The 19,476-nt window shown below is 57.4% G+C and overlaps 1 pseudogene; it reads left to right on the top strand.

The window, feature by feature from the left end:
- LOC116279527 (hemicentin-2-like) overlaps positions 1–10,832 on the top strand; it is a 32,667-nt pseudogene extending 21,835 nt beyond the window's left edge.
- Positions 10,833–19,476: the final 8,644 nt, after the last annotated feature.

Here is a 19,476-nt window from a genome sequence, read left to right as displayed (position 1 = left end):
GATTTGGCTTGTATTTGGTGGATGTCAACATTATTTAACTTAAAAAAAAAAAAACTGTGGATGAGTAAAGCCAGGCTGGCAGAGTGGAGCCAAGCAGGGGAAATGTTTACTTGTCCCTGGGACAAATAAACATCTTCCCCCTTTTTCTTCCACTTTGACAGGTTAAGGAAACTACTTAGGGCTGCCTAGCTGGTTGGGGACTTTGGGGGCGAGCACACAGACACGTTGAGTGGGGCAGGAATTTTACTAACAGCAGGGCTGTTTATTGAGCACTTAGTATGTCCCAGGCACGGTGGGCTTTGTGTGCATCATGTCACTGCATATGTACCATCTCCTGTGACCCCAGATGAGGACACTGAGGTTTAGGGAGATGGAGTCCTTGGCCTAAGAGCAGCCTACAAGAGGCCAAATGGCGGCATGCAGAGGCCACTTGCTGTCAAAGCCCTGCTTCCATCTGCTCCGCTGGGCTGCTTCTCAGGACAGGGGCCCTTCCTTGTGACCTGGGGTAGTGTTCCCAAGGGGTGGTCCCCTGACCACCTGTGTCAGAGCCACCTGGGGCCTTGGTAGAACCCCAGTTCCAGTCTCCCCCCAAATCAGAGTCTCTGGTGGGGCCTGGGAGTTTGCATGTTTCACATACAGCTGGAAGGTTCTGATAAAGCCCTGCCCTGTAAGGGGGAACGATGGAGTCTCTACCTGTGAGCGCTGATGGTGCGTGAGCCTGTGGCCAGGAGTCCTGCTCCTGTGTGGGGAGGGCACATACATCAGTGTGCAGAGAGCTCTGGTGGTGATAGAAAGAACAAACAAATGAATGAAAAGAGGGAGGGAGGGAGGAAAGAAAAAACTCTAAATGATTAAATGTTCGCCGAAAAGGGAGCAAATTAATAAATGGTGGTATGATACACAAAGGACTACTATACAACAGAGAAAAATGAATGGGTTAGACCCACATACATACACATGATGCCACTTACATAGGAGTTTTAATGCAAAACTGCATTGCGTATTGTTATGGATGCAGTGTCATCACCATGGTAACAGCTGACCTCTGTTAAGTACCTCTCTGTTCCAGGCACCATGCTGTGAATTAGGTCTTTCGGTTTGCTGGACAACCTTATGAAGGACAAGTACCACAGTAGTCTCTTTTTCTGAAGAGGAGAAAACTGAGGCACAGAGAGGTTAAGTGACTTGCCCAACCTCACACAGCAAGCACATGGCAGAACAGGGTCAGACCCAGTTGGTTCAGCCCAGTGCCTGGGCTCTAGAGACCACTACCCAGTGTATCATGTACAACTGTCCTCAGAGAACTTGCTCCAGGTGACTGCTGGGTGCTCAGGGCAAACTGGAGGGGGGGTTGCTGAGCAGGGGGATTATGACCCCTCTTGGCAGATGGGGAGACAGGACCATCAGGGCAAAGCTAGTTGCCTGAGGTTGCACAGAGAGTAAATGGCCGGCAATGTTGACCTGTTGGAGGAGCACAGGCCCAGCACTTTGCTTGCAGCTGCTCGGGAGATGGAGGCTCCTGTCACCCCTGCTTGTGGAGGAGGAGCCTGAGACTGAGTGGAGAGGTGGGTGGGAGCAGGACGGGAGCCCAACTATACCCTGATGAGCACAGGCTGGGGGGCCCTTGGGTTCCCCCACCTCCGTGCTGGCTGCTTGTGCTTAGGGCCAGCCAGGGCCAGTGGCCACAACTGCCTCCCAGTTCAAGGGGGGCAGGGCGACACAGAGCCAGCACATATGGGGTGGTGACTTCTTGTCTGCAGGGGCCCCCTGGGGTCCAGCCCAGCTGCAGGAGCCTGGTTGGGGGTCCCAGATCCCTGTGGAATGTTCAGGTGACTTCAGCACGGTGGGCTGGATTGGGGAGGGCCGTGATGGACTACTTCTTCCTCAGGGCCCAACACAGCACTGGACAACAGGACAGCAAAGAGCACTGGATTCGGAGTCTGCCCAGCCCTGGCATGTTAATGCAGAAGGCCTCTGGGCTGCAGCTTCACCATGGAAGCTGTGGGAGGGGTCTTCAAACAAGACCTCATGCCCCCTCTCAGAGCAGGGTGGAGGAGCCGCAGGTGTGTGCATTAGAGGAGGGGGAGTTTCTGATGACCAAGTGCCAGGCCCTGGGCTAAGTGCATATGGAATCTGTTCACCAGCTCCAGTCACAGGCCCTCTGTGTGTGTCCATTTTACAGATGAGGAAATGGGGTTCCAAGAGGTGAAGGGACTTGCTTTACCTGGCTCGGAAGGGTTCAAGGTCAGACCCAACCCAGTGGACTCCTAGTCCAGTGCTTTTTATCTGTTACACCAGTTGGAATGGACCTGGCCTTGGCCTGATGGTCTGGGGAAGTGGAGGCAGGGCAGGGGGAGGAGTGAATGCTGAGTGGTGGACACTGCCCCACTCCCAGAAGGCTTCCTGGAGGAGGTAGCTGGTTCAAGTTGGGTTATGAGGCCTTTCCAGCAGAGGTGGGGTTGTTTGGGGTCTCACCAGTGCCCCTCATTCCCACAGGCATCACCTCCTCCCATCGGGCTCCCTGCGTCTGGCCCAGGCCCAGGTCAGTGACAGTGGCCTCTATGAATGCACAGCCAGGAACCCTGTGGGATCTGCCATTCAGAACTACATCCTCAGGGTGCAAGGTAGGGCCTGAGCTGGTAGCACCCTTCACACACCCCAGCCTCTTTTTGGCCTCTCAGTGCCCCTCCCCATCTCCATGCCAGGCTGTCACCTCTTCCTGGCCCTCCAGTGTTTCCTCTGGCAACCCTATTTCCTGTCTTTCTCAAGCACTGTCTCTCCTCCTCACCCCACTTCTCTCCCTCTCCTGTACCCCTTGGTTGGGCCTGGAGAGGCTGTTCAGAGGCCCCCTGAGAACAGAGGGCAGGGCCCAGTGTCTGTGGGGACTTGGAGGTCGGGAGGGGGGCCCACGAAGAGGGTTCTGGTCTCAGCTTAGGGTGGGCCCAGGAGTGGGCGTTCACCTATGTGTCCAGATCTCGTGCACAGAAGCAGCCAGTGGGGTCACTCCACCACAGAGGTGGGGGCTTATCCTCCACCAGCACCAAGGAATCACCTAAGACGGGGGTCAGCTGGCCTCCACCCTCAGCCATCTCTGGCCTACCCGCTGTTTTCAGGGGAGAATGATGTCTTCATTTTTAAACGTTTGGGGAAGAAAAGACAAATAATATTTTGTGACATGTGAAAATTACATGAAATTCAAGTTTCAGTGTCCATAAATATCAGTTTTATTGGAGCGCCACCACACGTGTTCGGTTACGTGTCATCTGTGGCTTCCGTGATGGCAGTTGAGCAGCTGAGACAGAGACTATCTGGCCTGCGAGGCCTGAAATATTTACTATCTGGCCCTTTACACAAAAAGCTGACCCCTGATCTAAGCTCACTCCCCATTTTACAGAGAAGTTTCAGAGATGGAGGGGCTCAACGCTTTGCTGTGAGTTTGCACAAGCATATGGGAGAAAAGGAAGCAGGGCGGCTGGTGATGACCAGGGCCTGAGTCAGCAGAGCTGAGTTTGAATGCTCACTCTGCCACCAACTGGTTGTGTGGCTTTAGGCCAGATGCTTGGCATCTCTGAGCCTTGGTTTCTTCTGTAAAGTGGGGGCAATAATGCCTATCCCATAGCTGTCAGAGGGGTATCAATGGCATCAGGCACTCAGTACAAAGGAAACTGTTCTCGTTTTCAGCAAGCGTTGGTGGTGCAGTGGCGGTCAGGGCGTGTACACCCTCGTGCTCTTGGACAGTGAGGCTTGGGGCATGGGGTGGGGGAGGCGACCTCTATCCAGGGGCCAGGTTCCCATGGGTGTTCTTATCTTTGGGCTCCTCCTCTGAAGCTGGGGAGAAAAAGGGCCAGCTTCCTCCAAGGTCCCAGGACACTTGTCCCCGTCTCCGAGACTTCTTCTGGACTCCCTCAGTCTGGCCCCACGGTAGGGCCACCTGGACTCCTGGTCACACAGACCCAGGCTTGGGGCTGGTCCAGCTCCTATCAGCTGATGGAGTGGGTGACTCTGGTCAAGCGACAACCTTTCTGAGCCTCAGTTTCTTCATCTGCAAAATGGGCATGGCATCACCCACCCGATAGGAAGCACCAAATGAGATGCACGATGGGAAAATGACCAGAAAACACAAATGCAGAAGAAACAAAACCCACCCTCCTTCCACCCCAGGGAAGGGAAAGAGTGAGTCTAGCCGCAATGTTTTTGGCACCACTGTGGGCCAGACCCCGTGCTGGTGGCTCTAGTGCTATATCTCCCTTCATCCGGGGGCGGCTTTGTGAGGAGGGGAAACTGAGGCTCCGGTAAGGGGCAGGGCTGGGATTTGAACCTCCCCCTCTGTGCATGCTTCCCGCCACCCCTACCCCTCATGCTGAGTCAGTCCCGCCTCCCTCTGAGCCTCAGTGTCCCCATCCAACACTGAGCTGGGTGGTTCCCAGCTGGTGGTTCTCAAATGGTGTAAGTGGGCTGGGGGTGGGGCTGGGGCTGAGCACTGAGGAGCGAGTCTTTGATGAGAGCCCATGTGTTCACGCAAAAGGCTGATATTACTCACTCTTGGGGAGATTCACATGGGGAGCCCTACTGTTGTTTTCTGACAAAACAAGGAGACGTCAGCCTTGGATCTCCCACAGGATGATTTCTGCCTGTTGGTGACATCCAGGGGTTGGGGGAGCCCTGTAGCAGACCTGGCCTTCCCCATGGGTCTGGACTCTGGGACCCTCACCCCGGCCCTCTGCCTCGACAGCCCTCCCCGTGGCCCTGTCAGTGCCCCACCAGGTGCAGCCAGGCCTGTGGGCCCTGAAAGTGGTGAAAGGGAGACATCCTAGACCTGCATTGTGTGGCTGAGGGCACCCCGGAGCCCTGGCTGACCTGGACCAAGGACAGGGTGGACCTGCAGGGCGGGGGGCCCGAGGGCTCCATCCACTTCACAGCCATCCAAACCTCTGACGCTGTGAGGCCTCCAGCAGCGCCAGGGTGGACGCCTGGGAGCTGGAGTTCAGGGTGCTGGGTGAGTCTCCTATACCCAACTCCACCTCCCCTCAACAGCAGCCTGGGTTTCTGAGCTGCTGGACCCCTTCCCTCCTCCCAGCCCCCAAACCCCGAGACTGGGAGCCCTTTGGTGTTAGACAGCTTTCGGCAGCCCCTGGGGGACTCCATCCTCGGGGTGGGCTGCAGGCGCCTGGGCCCATGTCCAGCTTCTCCCACTTTCCAGCTGGACAACCACAGGTCAGTCGTTTACACTCTCTGACCCTACAAAATGTGTCCAGTGATATGTGCGGGGTCAGTGAGAGCATGTGTGTAAAGTGCCTGGTGCACAGGAAGTTCTGGATCTGTGGTGCTAGCGTTCTCACCGTTAGGAATTTGAAACGCATGAGGAGAGTGCAGGGAAGGACGATGCCCAAGCTCAGCCCCCCTAGCCCATGGGGGTCATGCGTGGCCCTGGTGGCTGCTCCATGGGCCACTATGCAGGAGGTGAGCCGGCGCAGCTGGCGTTCTGGAGGAGAATGCCCAGTCCACTGGCCCTGGGCTCCTGGGGGGAGTGTCAAGCTTGGGGCTCGAAGATGTGAGTGCTGCCACATCACCTCCCGCCAGATCTGACGCACTGGGGGGCTGATGAGACCAGCGGGCTGCTGGAGAGAGTAGCAGCAGAGAATGCCAGCCTGCTGTGTCCTGCCAGAGGTGAGGCTGGGCCCCGGGGAGGCTGGGTGGGGCAGGAGACCCACCCACATTCCAGCACCCTGGGTCACACACTGGGGGCAGTGCGTATGGGTGTGGAGGGTTCCTCACTCTTATCCAGGGCCACGCCAGGTATTTCCCATCAATAACCCTATAGGATGGGTACTAGCATTTGCTGTTCTGTTTTTTTCATTAGGGGCAATCTAGGCCCAGAGGGGTTAAGCAGCTTGCCCGAGGTCACACAGCCAGAAGGTGACTCACAAAGGATGGTGTGCTTTGACCTTAGCCCTGAGTGTCCATTAAGCCCTGGGCCCCTCTGCGCCTGGAGAGGGGGCAGAGGAAGGCCCAAGTGTCCTAGGATCGATGACTGGTAGCCCCTGCCTGTCCCCAAGTCCCAGACTTTCTCACAGAGGATGATTCACATGTCCTGGGCAAACCAGCCCTTTGAGGCTTCAGCACAGTTTGGGGCTGAGAGAGCCACCCCTCGGTCAACTGCCCAGCACTGAAACCTGCTTCGATCCTCCCAGGCTGTGTACCTCGGGGCGGTTCCCATCTCTTTTCTGAGCCTCAGTTTTCCCAGCTGTACAGTGGGTCACACCCATCTATCCACACAGGACTGCTGTGAGGGCCCAGTGGACCACAGAAGTTTTAGTTCCTGGCATCATGCCTGGCACATAGTAGGGGCTCAGGAAAGTGGGTTAACCGGATGATGCTACCTTTCTGTAAAACCTCCCGGCAGATTCCGCTGCCTGCCCGAGTTGGGCTCTTCTATGACTGGTGAGAGGATGCGCTGTGCCCCCCTCCCACCACCACCACCACCGCATGGACGGCGCTTTCTAGCAGGGCAGGTGTCTGGGTGTCTAAGGGGCAAAGTGGCCACTTACAAAAATGCCTGGCAGGAATCAGGAGAGCTGGTTCTAGTCTCAGCTGCAGTTCCTCAGGCCACGGGGCCCAGGGAAGCCCCTAGACTAGACTGAGGGAGAGGCAGGTGGGAGGCAGGCACTGAGGTGGGAGCCCTGGGAGCCAGGTGGGCTCCCTTATGCAGAGCTGCCCACCTGGAGGGGCTGTTATCCCACCTTTGACCAGTGCGCCACCTTGTGCCAGTCATTGGTAACAGCAAGCAAGGCACTCTTGGGAGGTGGGAGGTGGGAACACTGGACTGGGCCTCCTGCCCTGCTTGCCCCATGGCTGCCTACAAGTCTAACGTCATGTCTGGTCAGCCAGGGGCCTGTCCTCTGGGCCAGACTTCAGCCAGGTCAGCATAACCCAAGTCCTCTGATAACACTGCCTCATCCCAGCCAGTGCCTGCGCCCCAGGCTGCCCCTGGCCTTTTCCCTTTCAAGTTGCTGGCTGCCTAGGGGGCAGTGTTGGGCGCTGGCAACCACCAACCATGTGACCTTGGGCTCGGAGGGCTCTGAGGGCAAAAGGAGAAAGACCAGAGCCCAGGGCCTGGATGTGGGAGCCCTGGTACCTGCAGGGCATGGCACCACCCACCTCCTCCTTGTGGGGCGGGACAGAGGTCAGGAGCCTGGCCACCAACTTGCTGGTGATTTGGGGCAATCATTGCTCCTCTCTTGGCCCCTGTAAAATGGGAGTGGGGCGGTGAGGTGAGTGATTTCCAGGGATAGCCCTCAGTCCCCTGGAGGCTTCCCATCTCAGAGCTTCGGGGCAGTTCTGTGTTACAGCTCCTTTAGGGGATAGATGTTTTAAATTGATTTAAAAATAAAAGTCCCAGCATTCAAAACTCAGTGCCCCTCTAGGCCAGCAGTCCTGATCCTTGGTGGTGGGAGGATGGGCCGGGCCCTCTAGAGAAGCTGAGGAGCTGGGACGGGCATGAGTGTGTTTGTGGGGGGGGGGAGGTGTGTGTGTTCACCACCTGCGTGTCCCCATGGTGGGGAGCAGGTCCCTGGCAGTGGAACACTTGGGCGGGCATCCTGGGCGGGCACAGAGGAAATGGCAGAGGATTCTATGGGAAAAGAAATACGGAGGATTAAGTAGCCCAGAGATCCCAGAGCTCTAGTGGCCACAGGCCTCCCTTCCCCTCACAGCCACCATGCAGCTTCCCCAGCACTTAGGGCGGAGCAGTCCACATGGTGAGTGGGGCAGGGGCCCTCCTGAATGAGACCATGCCCAGGATGCCTTGGATATGCTGCATCGTAATCTTGCCCCGCCCGCAATGGGGTGGCCCACCCCTTCCTCCCACCACCTTTCCCCCTCTGTGGCTGAACAGATAAAAGAGCAAGTGAGGCAAAAAGAGTGCCTGTTTCAAAGAGCACCTTGCTGCCAGGGGAGACGGCAGATAAAGGGAGGTGTTGTTAATGATCATTGGTACTAGCAGTGATTGAGGGTCCCGCTGACTAGTGGTGGCAGTGAACGTCGATGGGGTGATGGAGGAGCTGCAGGCTCCCCTCCCGCTTGGTGCCAGTGGAGGTAGGAAGACAGGTGTGGGCCGAGAAGGTGAAGCTATGGGTAAGGGCGGCCCTTGTCCTGAGGTCACTCAGCAAGTCTGCAGAGCTGGGGCTTCCGGGACCCCGAGCCCTACTGTGGCCACTAGACACCAGGCCTCACGAGCATGTGTGCCACTTGGAAGCCTGGGTCATTTCTTCAGCACCAATCAGAGGACCTACTGTGTGCCCAGGCCCACTGGGGCAGCTGTTCATTGTGTACCCACTGTGTGCCAGGCCAGAAGAGATGACGGTCTGGTGGCAGAGCCAGATGCTGGACAGTCCGACGTGAGGCGTGTCGGAGAAGGGGCTCCAGGAGGACTGTGGTGCTCACAGTGGGGCTGGGCATCTGTCGTCAGCGGTGCCAGACCTCTTGTCTATGTGTTGATCTGATGGGACTGTACGGGTGCTGAGCATGGCAGGCTTGTACATTCATGTGGCACCTACTGTATGCCAGGCGCTGGGCTTGCAGCTGGGCGTGCAGCAGGGAGCAAAGCAAAAGCCCTGCCCTTGTTGGGGAGCTAGACAATAGACCAAAAAAAAAAAATGAAGAAGTATCTTATGTATGTTAGAAAGTTGGAGGTGATGGGTAAAGAAAAGAAAACCCAGGGCCGATGAGGGGATTGGGAGTGCTGGTGGGGGCAATTCCAGATGAGATGGGGCCCCTGAGAAGGGAACCAGGAAAGTCTCTGGCCCCATGCCTGTGACCCCCCAGGGCTCTGGGAGGCTGTGTGGACATGCAGTGCTGGGTGGGAAGATGGCTGGTGTGTGGGCACCTGCAGCTCTGAGGGCCGCTCCTCCAGCCTGTGGGACTAGGAGGTACCTGGGACCCCTCCTCCCCAATGCAGGGTCAGTGACATTTGCACAAGGAGGGGGGCAGTGTGCGTGTGGAGAGGGAAGCGGACAAGGTGTTCATGCTGATGACTCTGTGCCCTGCCAGGGACACCCAAGCCGCAGGTCATGTGGCGGAAGGGCCCATCCTTGGAGCCCCTGTGAAGGCTCTCTGTTCCTGGCCTCTGTCTCTCCTGCTGATGGCAGAGACTACGAGTGCCAGGCCACCAATGAGGCAGGCTCTGCACCCAGGCGAGCCAAGCTGGTGGTCCACGGTGAGCGGGGACCCCAGAGCTGTACACACCTCCCGCTGCTCCCCGGGATGCCTAGGTGTGGCATTCCCGGCTCCTCGGCCTGAAGGCTCACCGCAGGGACGGCTGCGGGTCCCTGCCCCCAGTGCCTGTCCGGAGGGCTTGAGGGTGCTGGGAGAGTGGCAGGTTCCGTGGGCATCCCCTTACCCAGAGAGACCCCCACGGAGACAGTGAAGGAGAACCTGGAACTCCTTAAATGGCCTTTTAAACGGTCTAGTAGTGAATTCATTTTAGAATGAGCACTGATGGGGGGAGGGGTAGAGCTCAGTGGTAGAGCGTGTGCTTAGCATGTATGGGTTCAATCCCCAGTACCTCCATTAAAATAAAGAAAGAAACCTAATTACCTCCCCCCACCAAATAAAAAGAAAGAGCCCTGATGACAGTTTAGGGTCCCCAAACCCATCTCCCATTAAAGCTGCTGAAGCCACCTGAGGCTCATATGAGGGCCATATTCTGCCCATCCACGGTGCTGTGTCCCAAAGGAGGGGACCACTTCCCCTTAACGTGGGCTCATGGAAGGGGTGAGAAGCAGTTTTAATGGTTCCTAATCGGGTGGCTTGCCATGGAATGACTTGCCTGGGAAGTTTGTTTCAAAGACTTACCTAGACCCCACTTTCTGAGATTCTGACTCGGGGAACCCTCCCAGGTGACTATGACAACAGTTTGGGTGTAGAACCAGCTGGATCTGGGGACTTCCGCATCTTACAAAGTGGAATGTCAGAGACAGAGTGGGGCACAGTTCCTGGTCACAACCAGGTCAAGTTCCCCAGGCGAGGCTGCTGAGGCCATTCCTGGGGCCACAGGCTCCTGATGCACAGATCAGGGGCTGGGGCGGGCATCCTGGGACTCAGAATCTGGGGAAGGGCAGCAATTGGGGCTGCCTTGTCCAGACGGGGTCCCGGTGGCTGTGGCTGTGTCTGTCCTGAGGAGGGGACAGCTTCTCTGCTTCTCCTTGCTCCCAAGTGCCCCCAGCATCCAGGAGGATGGGCTCTGGGCCAACGTGTCAGGCATGGCTGGGCAGTCCTTGACGCTGGAATGTGACGCAAACGGGTTTCCGGCCCCTGAGATTGTGTGGCTCGAGGATGGGCAGCTGGTGGGTGTTCCCTGGGGTGGATGGGCTGTGGGTGGGACTTGGACAGGGCTCAGGCCTTCTGGACGGGTTCTTGTTTGTGCTGTGTGTGGCGGGAAGATGTGACAGATGATAGGTGTCTTTGGGGATGCACTGGGGCTCAGGGCCATGGGGGACTGTGGTCCTATGATAAAGCCTGGGAGGGCTGCATGGTGGAGAGGACACAACACTATTCAAGGAATCAGAAGCCCTGGGTTCTGGAAACCAACCAGATCCTTGGGCCTCAGTTTCCTCATTGCTGGTGCTGGGGGATGGCCAGACCCCGCTCATCAGCTCCCTGTGGCCTCTTCTGCCCAGATCCCCAAGGTGGGCAGCCACCGCCTCCTGGACAGGGCCCAGGTCCTCCACTTTCCCAGGATCCAGGAAGGCAATGCGGGCCTCTACTCCTGCCGGGCCGAGAACCAGGCTGGGACCGCCCAGAGGGTCGTTGGTCTCCTTGTGCTCAGTGAGTAAATCCTGAGCCCCTACACCTCCCAAGGGTGCCTGGCCCTGCAGCCACTACCCTTTTAGGTGGGCCAGGGGAAAGGGGAGACTGCCTGCTGGGAGCCAGAGGCACAGAGGGACCCATGGCAGACCAGGGCCTGTGGTCACAGAGACATGGGGACAGACATGAGACAGTAACACCATTAGCTAAGTAATTACCATTGCGTTCTGTGCTATGGAAGAGTAGCGTGGGCCTCTGAGGATGCACAGAGCAGGGGCCCCTCCAGCCAGGAGCTTGGGGGAGCTTCCCAGGAGGGCTGAGTGGGTGGAGGAAAGGCTCACCAGGCAGGGGACCTGTACATGCAAAAGCCCTGCGGCAGGTAGGGCCTGTAGGGTTTGAGCATTTTCACTCCCCACCCCTTCTCTCCCCCCGTCCCACCTTCCGTGCTTGGAGCTGGGGCCGCCCAGGAGGTGCTGGGCCTGGCTGGCCCAGGGGCGGAGCTGGAGTGCCGGACCTTGGGGTCCCCACGCCCCAGGTGGAATGGACCAAGGACGGGCAGTGAGTGGTTTCCCCCACCAACAGTGGGTAGCGTGGGGGTGGAGCCCAGGCTGGGACCGGATGGAGGGGTCTCTGGGGAGGTGGAACTCTGCAGGGTGGGGGCTTGTGCACAAGTCACCCAGGGCCCAGGCAGAGGGCAGTGTGAGGCACTCCCGCCTGAGATCACCCAGGTGAGACCCTGCTTTTGCCAGGCAGTGTTTTCTCATCACTCAGCCCGTTTTCCTCTTATTTTTAAAAGTTTTTAAAGGTATTTTGTATTTTAAGGTATTTAAGGTATTAATATGATATTCACCATCCCAAAGGGCACAATTCAGTGTATTTACTGCATCCACAGTACTGCACAACCATCACTTCTGTCTGGTTCCAGAGCATTTCATCACCCTGGAAGGAGACCCTGTACCCATTAGCAGTCACTTCTCTGTTCTTCCCCTCCCCAGCCCCTGGCAACCACGAATCTGCTTTCTGTCTCTATAGATTTCCCTGTATTTCACATACATTTCAGGCAGTCATGCAATATGTGGCCTTCTGTGTCTGTCTTAGCACACATTTTTCAGTGTTCATCCACATTTGTAGCAGGTTTTGGCATTTCATCCCTTTTAACGACTGTATAATATTCCACTGTATAGATCGACCCCATTTTGTTTATCTGTTTATCCGTTGATGGGCGCTTGGGCTATTGGCACCTTTCAGTGACTGTGAATCTTTCAGTCTTCCTTTTCCCAAGCAGCAGGCTCCCCTCCATGCAGCCTGCCCCTGCCAGCATCTCAGCCTTACCAGCAGTCTTCTCCATCTTTGCAGACCTGTCCTCCAAGGGGTCCCTCACGTCCAGCTCCAGGACGATGGCCAGGTTCTCAGAATCACCAGCAGTCACGTGGGGGATGAAGGGCGGTACCAGCAGGTGGCCTTCAGCCCAGCAGGCCAGCAGGCCAAGGATTTCCAGCTCAGAATCCACCATGAGCCCGGCCTCTTCCCAGGCCTTCGCCATGGGCTGACCACTGCATGGATGGTGGTGAGGGGAGAAATGGGGGCTTATAAGGAGGGAGCCCCCAGTCCAGTAAAGTAGGGGTGGGGGTGGGGGTGGGTGGAGGGAGTGAAAGACAGAGGGAATCTGGCCTGTTTCCCAAATCCTATCCGAGCTTCACAAGTTTTGCTATTCCTGATTCCAGTCAGGATGATTGTTTCTTTAAATCAAGTCACCTTTTCTTTACACTGAAACACACTTATTTAAAAGGATATTTAGTATCTCACAGGGAAGTAGGAACCAGGGTTACTAGGCCTTTGGGAGAGGAAGCTGGGGAAACAAATGCGACCAAAGAGGGATCTTGGAAACCCTCAAGCTCATGCATGTGGTGGGAAGTGCAGGGCAGAAGGTGCTAGAACGTTTGGGAACACAGTGGCACCAAACACACCAAATGCCTTTCCTTTATTGTAATTGGGCAAGAAGATTTGGGAAGGGTGTAGCTGTTCTGTTAAAAGATGCAGGCCTGTGTGCCCCGAGGATTGTCTTGGGTACCATTCGTGGTGTGTGTCCAGCCCTATGGGAACCCCTGATCCAGTTCAGTCCCCCATTTTACAGCTGGGGAAACTGAACCCCAGAGAGGGCTAGTGACCTATGCTGGTCACACAGTGAGTTAGAGGCAGAGTGGGGTCCAGAGCCAGACCTGGGGCCCCTCCCCTAGCTTCTGTGCCTCTTGTGATGGCCGGGCTTGCTTCTCTTGTCACCCAAGCCGGCCTCTCCCATCTGTCCCCAGACCTCACCCCTCCACGCCATCCCCCACACCTTCCCCACCCCTGCAGTAGGAGCCTGTGACGTGTGTGGCGCTTGTGGCCCAGGGGCACATGCATTCAGCCTTGAGGAATGGGACACCAGCAGCCTCGGTGTGGGTCAGGCTCCCGGTGACCACAATCCCTCACCATTGTCCTCAGCACCTCCCACCATCTGGGGTTCCAAGGAGACAAGTGAGGTGGCCATCATGGAGGGCCACCCATGCAGTTCCTCTGTGAGGCCCAAGGCGTACCTACTCCTGACATCACCTGGTTCAAGGACGAGGACCCCCTGACTTCTGGTGCTGGGGTCATTTCCACCAGAGGCGGCCGGCAGCTGCAGCTGGATAGGGCCTGGGCCTCAGACACAGGCATCTACACCTGCAAGGCCAGCAACCCCGTGGGGGACGTGGAGAAGGCCACCAGGATGGAGGTTTACGGTGAGCTCCTGGGGCAGTGGTCAGTCAGCTAGGGTGGGTGGTAGGAGGGACTCAGGGCCATGGTGGCCTCCAACTGTCTCCAAAGGTGGCTGAGGAGAGCGGCCAGGGGCCCAGGATACCATGATTGAGGGGTTACCCAGGGAGAAGTGTCATCTCAGTTTGTCTCGCATCAGACAGGCAAGGAGCAGGCCAGGAACAGGAGGGCCTGTCTTGGGGCCAGGCAGAGCAAGTCAGGAATCCAGGTCTCCCCTCAGGGTTCTTCATGAAATTGCCCCCATGATCATTAATAACCAACTGCTCTTAATCACTTCCTGTGGTCAAACCTCCTGGGGCTCTTCACACAGCACCATGGGTTACAGGGACCAGGGCCCATGTCTCCCCACTCGTGGGTGAGCCTGGTGGGCTCTGGGGCAGGTCACCCTGCTAGGAGGTGAGGGGACCTGGTTCATACCTAGAGCGTCTGATGTGAATCGTGTGCTGCTACCCTCGGGGCTGGCCTGCCTTGAGGGGCTTGGCTCTCAGGACAGGCGAAGAACTCAGAGGAAGAGCTGTGTGTGGGCAGGGATGGGTCCAAACAGATGAAGTCTGAGAGGGCAGAATGCAGGCTGGTGGGGTCATCGTGGTCCCTTGTGAAGAGTCATCTCTGGAAGTCTAGTCCCCAAAGATACAAGACGTAAAGGGCTTGGGTGCTGGAGCCCTGGAGACCCCAAAGGGAAGTTGAGATGTGGGGGGTCTAAGGGCAACCTCTGAGGATGAGCCCAGCTGCCTGCTCAGGGATTCTTCTTCGGGGATCTGAAGTCCTCCTGGAAACTGAATGAAAAAATGCATGTGTGTGTTTTCAGCGGGGCTTGTGACCCAAACACAGTTGAGAAGCCCACCCCGTTCCCTCATCTCCCCATGTCCCCTGGCGATGGCTCTGTGGGCTCAGCAACTTGTGGACCCTCCTCAAGGGAGAGAGAGAAGCCTCCCTCTGGCTACCCCCTGGGCCATTGCTGGCTGAGTTAGGAGCCCGCATGGGCCAGGTCACCTGGGCCAGGGTCCGCCCGCTTCCTCAGGACAGGGAGGGGCCTGTAGGAGCAGAGGCTCTGGTCTGGGTCCCAGGGGAACCCATCACTTTGAGTTCAGCGGCTATCGAGACCTACTGTGTGCACATGCTGGAGGCACACAGAGACAAGCATTATTAGGCTCATGAGGAGATCGCTGGGGTAGCAGGGCATGGAGAAAAGATGCAACAGTACGTTGGGGTGGGTGTATAAAACAATATACATTTACTATCTCATATCATTTCTATGTGTCAGGAAGCCCCTTACCTAAGTGGTTCTGGCTCAGAGTCTCTCATGAAGTTGTATTCAAGATGTCACCTGGAGCTGCATCACCTGAAGACTTGACTGGACTAAAGACCTTCTTCCAAGATGGTTTGCTCACATGGTTAGCAGGTTGGTACTATTGGTAGGAGGTCTCAGTTCCTCACCACATGAACCCATCTACAGGGCTCTTGAGTGCCCTTATGACACAGTGGCTGGCTCACCGAGAACAAGGGATACAAGACTGGGCAAGGGGGACGTCACATGCCTTTTGTGACCTAGCCTGGAAGTCATACATCTTCATTTCTGCAGGATCTTGTTAGTTGCACAGGTCAGCCTTTCTCAATGTGGGAGGGAAGTAAACAAAGGCACAAAGCTCAGGAACAAGGACGAAAATATAATTCCCAGAGAGATTATTTTCATAGTCACTTGCTGCCCAGAAGTTATTCATGCCCCAAAATTATGGTGAGAAGATTATAGTCCTTTCTGGAGGGCTGAGACCAAAGGGAAATGGTAGGAACAGTGGAAATACTAACAGACCACAAAGTTGTGACCATCATAGGGGACCCACAGGTAAGTACAGCAAATGGTGATTGTGGTTAATGTCAGCAAGAACAGAAAGAAGATGAGACCTTGAGGTTAGTACCTGCGGTCATACTATCCACAGGGGCTTTCTTTGGAAGACGTCCAAGAGAAGTGGGATGCAAAGAGCAGCACAAAATGAAAGCCCAGACCCTTTGGAAAACCAGAGATTAATGCAGAGCTCTGGGTAAATGCCTAAAAATTTTCATAACTAGAGAGAGAGAAGTATCTCCCATTCAGAAGCCAAATGCAGGGCACAAGAGTGCAAATATACAAAGATAGATGAAACAAAAAAGTTTCAGAAAGACTAAAAGCAGATGCTATAGTTAAAATGTTCAGTTTAATACACTGGGAACTAGACTTCAGGAAGTAGAAGGGTGTCTCCAGAGGCCTGAAATCATCTTGTTTTACAAACGCACTACTGTAATAGAAGATGCCTTGTTTGTTCATTCAATGTACATTGATTACTGCTGCACAGCAAGCGTTGTAAAGAAAAGCAGGGTCCTCATGGAAAGGACCATATTTTACATAGGAACTGGAGCCAGGACTGTCCCTATTTCTAGTCCTTGATGGTGAAAAAATGTACTCATCTCTGGGAAAAAGAGAAAGCAAATAAATAAGAACTACACTGTGTGCCCACATTTTAATTATGTTACTTAAGTATCCAGGCTAAATGTGTAGGGTCCTGTCCCCATCCCAGTCCCAAGAGTGGAAGAGGGCCTGACGGCTACCCAGAGTGTCGTGTGGGAATCCTAGCCCGTCCAGTCCTGGGTTTCCCTGGAGGCGGCTGGCAAACCCCTCTGTCTCTGGCCTGCACCCCTTCCACCCCTCACATCTAGCCCTGAGTCCCGCCCAGCCCCTGTGAGTCCACCAGACCACACACTCAGGCCAGAAGTGGCTTCTTCCTTCAAGAAGTCAAGACCCATGAACATGAAGGCCTCTAGGCTCTGAAAACAGAGAAATTGGTGGTTTCCCTATGACGATGGGACACTCAAGGGACAGTACTCATGGGAGGTCCTAGGGCACTAGCCCCTCGTCCCCTTGATGAATGGGGTAAGACATCTAGGGGAGCTGATGGAGACTGGGGCTCACACTCCTGGTTCACAGGAAGAGGGCCTGGATGATGTGCAGGAGATGGTAAACACAGACAAGTCCTACCCTGAGTGTCGGCTGCGGGGCGTCCTGAAGGAGCTGAGCTGTGGCTGCTGGTGAGCGGCAGGGCTGCTGAATGGGGCGGGGGTGGTGGGGCATGGAGAAGAGGGGGCTGGCCGAGAAGGAGGCATTTGCAGGCCTCCTGCTGGCAGGTGGGCTCTGCTAAGCCCTGCTTCCTGCTTTCTGTCCCAGCCATTTCCTCTCACTCTCTGACAAGGACCAGGGCCAGTCATCCCGCACGAGGCTAGATGGAGAGTGCCTCAAATCCTGTGTGCGAGAGCTGGTGCAGATGCTGCTGGATCACATGGGGGACAGGGGAGGGTCTGGAGGTGGAAAGAGAACCCAAAGTGGGGGGACATCTGCTCTGAAGTCACAGCCCCAGGGCCAGCCTCCATCATAAGTCATGGACTGAACCCCATGTACACCCCCTGACCCTGCAGGAGAGCATGGGGCAGCAGGCGAAGACCCTGCGGGCACAGGTGAAGCGGCACACGTTGCAGGAGAAGCTGAAGCTAAGCCAGAACTTCCTGAAGAAGCTGCACTTCCTGGCAGATGAGGTGTGTCTCCCGAAGGCATGTGCAGAGGTGATGCCCGCCCCAAACCCGAGTGACCCGAAGCAGAAGTGGGGCTGCACAGGAGGCGTTGAACCAGACCAGCCAGGAGGCCCCCTCCTGCTCTGACAGCTGTTGGGGGATGGGGGTGACCAAGCCTTTCACCCTGTCAGGTGTTCTTCCCACTGGATCAGTGGGAGAAGAAGGAAACCCCAGCATCAGGGGTCCTTCCCTCCATGGATCCAGGGCTGGCCAAGAGGCAGGACCTCTCCCTTACGGGCCCCCAGCTGCCCACCGCAGTCCCACACAGCATCCCCGATGTCTTCATCTGGATGATGAGCGACGACAAGCACATGGCCTCAGCCCGGTGCCCAAGCAGGACCTGCTCTTCTCCATCGTGGAGGAGGAGCTGGGTGAGGACCACGCCAGAGTCAAGGCACTCTTCCTCAAGGTGCTGGAAGGGAAGTGAGTTAGGGGGTGGATGGGTCCAGGCTTCGTTCAATGGGTCAGCCTCCCTTGGACGGAGCAGCGCGCCTACCCCGAGTCTGGCTGGCCTGAGTTGATGGGGAGCTCAGAGAAGAGGTGGAGAGAGTAGGAATGACAGGGGGTCCCATCCCGTCCATCCTTCTTGGCGCTCTGTTTCCAACCCCACAGCCTAGTGGGATGGCTGCGGAGGGACAGAGGCCCTCTGACCACGGCCTCCTGCAGCTCCCTGCCCCTTCCTCACTCCACGGGCTCCAACAGCTGACCCCGTGCCCACCCCCAGCTGCCAGGGTAGTGGGTCTTCGGCAAGGCGGGCTGGACAGTGCAAGCCAGGCTGGAGCCCTGCCTGCAGCTGGGCCACAGTAGGCAGCGCGGGGACTTGCTGTGGGGCCTGCCCTGCGGCTTCGAGGGGGTCCAGGCAGCCCTGGGTTTGGGCCTGCACTCCCTCCTGCCCAGGAGCCTGGTCTGCACCAGTGAGTGAGGCTGTCTGAGGCCCAGCTCAGGGAAGCCCCTGGCTCCAGCCCTCACCCTGGGAGGGCACTGGTGGTCGCCTGTTCCCAGCCCCCCAGCCTGCGTTGCCCACAGAGAAGCAGGCCTTCAAGCCCTGTGCCCACAGGTACCAGGCTCGGAGCCTCTGTGCAGCTGACAGCAGTGGCCTCTCAGACCCCTGGCCTGAGTCTTCTTTATCAACTCAAGTCAGTGCAGGGAGGTGAGGGCCGGGAGAGGAGGGAGCGGCACTGGCTTTGCGGGCACTGGGGGAGGCCTGTGAGCTTCTGGGGCCTGGGGACACAGATCAGCCAGCACCCCAGATCCTCAGAGGGCAGCCTGGCAGATACCTGTGGGCCCGGGCCACATGGTGGAGGCTTCAATGTGTGTGTTCTCTGCGATAAAATTGCCTTCTAAAAATATGTGATTTGCCTTTTAATTCCATTTATGATAAACCTGTAGTATGAGACTTAAAAAAAAAAAGATACAGGTCCAAAGGCAGCCCACCCCCTCCGCATTCACCGGGAGAGCAGAGGGCAGGGGCCCTGTGTAAGCAGAACTAGCAAGAGGCCCTCCGTGAGGGGATTGGGCCTTGGCACCTGGCCACTCAGGGCCAGGCCGGCCCCTGCCACGTCCCTCAGGCGCGGGACCGCGCGCTGCGCCCCCGGGCGGGTGGCAGAGCCCCTCCCCCACCCCTAAAGCGTTCCCTGCAGGTGGAAGGCCAGCGGCCTCGCGGGAGGGGCGGCGGTTGCGCGCCCAACGGCTCGGGCTCTGTCTCGCGCCCTCCGCCCAGGCCCCTCTCGGGTGCCCGCTGAGGCCTCGCTCTTCTCTCGAGCCCCGCGCGGTGGGCCCCGCGCAGTGGGCCCCGGCGCTCCAGCTGCTCTCCGAGCTCCCAGCCCAGCCCGAGAAGCGCGCCGCCGCACCACCAGAGTGCGGGCTCTGCCGGCCGAAGCCGCAGGCTGCTGAGGGGACTAGGGGCGCGCCCTCCCTGCCTGGCTCGCTTGCCTCCTCCCGCAGCCGGCGGGTGCGACGTGCCGCCGCCGCTGCTCACGCCGCCGCTGATGCAGCCCCCGCCGGTGATGCAGCCCCCGCCGCTGCTCCCGCTGCCGCCGCCTTCGCCGCCGCCGCCAGTGCCCCCGCTGAAAGTGACTGACGCTCCGCTTGCGCCCGGGACCGACCCCGCTACTGGCGGCCGCACCTCTCAGGTAAAGTTCGCTCCACATTGGGGTTGGTGGGCCTGGCCCGGCCCGGAGGCAGCCTCGGGGCGCCGGCTCGCTCCTGCCCGGGTGGGGCCTGGGGTCCCGGGCTGGCTGGGGTGCGGCGGGGAGCAGCGCCGCCAGCGGAGGCCGCCGA

Source organism: Vicugna pacos, chromosome 11 (genome assembly GCF_048564905.1).
Source record: "Vicugna pacos chromosome 11, VicPac4, whole genome shotgun sequence".
Taxonomy (NCBI): domain Eukaryota; kingdom Metazoa; phylum Chordata; class Mammalia; order Artiodactyla; family Camelidae; genus Vicugna; species Vicugna pacos.
The sequence above is the reverse complement of the archived record's forward strand: the minus strand, read 5'-3'. Positions and strand labels throughout refer to the sequence as shown.